We start from the raw sequence: 1,308 nt of genomic DNA, 5'->3' as shown, positions 1-1,308 counted from the left end.
AGCAAATTTACCAAACTAATTCATGTTGTAATATGTGTAATAATTATGTCTTCGTGTACCTTTTAGAAAATTTTTATGAAGTTCTTTTGTAATATTTTTGTTATCTAATTCTAGTTTTAAAATAATATAAATCTTATTTTAAATTTTTATTTAATTTTATGTATAAAACTTGAATTTAATTATAAAATCTGAAATATTTATGAGATATAATTTTTAAATAAATTAAGACGATTTTTTTTCACCAAATGAAGTTCAAAAATTAAAACGATAAATGAGAAAATACTTAATAATCATAAATTTGATGTGTAATTAAAAATGAAACTTCAAATTTTAAATTTTAAAACTCTAAATGAAGTTTTGAAGTTTTCTATTATAGAGCAAAAAACTCTATAGTTAGAATTATATAGTTTATTTTGTAGATGCTCTTAAACCTAACTAAAAAAGCAGCGATGGTATGCTACATGCAGCACTATAATCATAAAATTATTTTTTATCACACATACATTCTTAAGTTTGTTTGAAAAGACATATTTACTCAAAAGCAATTTCATTCATTTCGTTAAAAGCAAACACATGTAAATCAATGAGAAAGATAGACCACGTACTCACGTTAGTACAGTGTTTCACCAACCATTCATAGTCAATTCTTCTTTCACTATTAAAAGTTGTTTTCGTAGAATATAATTGTGGAAGGAAGTTTCTTAGAAACTTGATGACTTGCAAGAGAAATGAGAAAAAAAAAAGAACTCAATTCTAATTTTGCTAGCTCGAAGCCACGGAACAAAGTTTGGTACATTGGATGCTTTGGCATTTTCTAGACGTTTCTAGTTGGAACGGTGAAATATAGTTATACATGTAGTACGTTGACAAAAAAAAAGTTATACATGTAGTACATTTAGTAGATGATTTCCCGAGAAAATACATCAAAAATAATAATACTACTATTTAGCAACCTTCGAATAATTAATTGCACACAAATATTGTTTAGAAGATTTCTATAATTTACCGAGCTTTTTTGGTCATGGATTTACCGAAATTTTACTTAGGAGGTTTTATTAAGAACGAATTTACTTAGCATGTTAAATATAAGATTATTTGAATACCTGCTTTAATATATTTGGGAAGAAAAAACAAATGTTGGTAGATATCAAATGTATGCACATATATGTAAGGCTTGGCTCATATATTAAATGTTGGCCCATATATAAAACTTGGCTCAAATATTAAATACCCAACATAAATAATATTCCTGGTTCAACAAGTCATTCATACTGATTTCCCGGAACTACCGATGAGTCTTAATGGGCC

The sequence above is a fragment of the Raphanus sativus genome, chromosome 6, assembly GCF_000801105.2.
Source record: "Raphanus sativus cultivar WK10039 chromosome 6, ASM80110v3, whole genome shotgun sequence".
Lineage (NCBI taxonomy): Eukaryota > Viridiplantae > Streptophyta > Magnoliopsida > Brassicales > Brassicaceae > Raphanus > Raphanus sativus.
Note: the sequence above shows the minus strand (reverse complement) of the source record.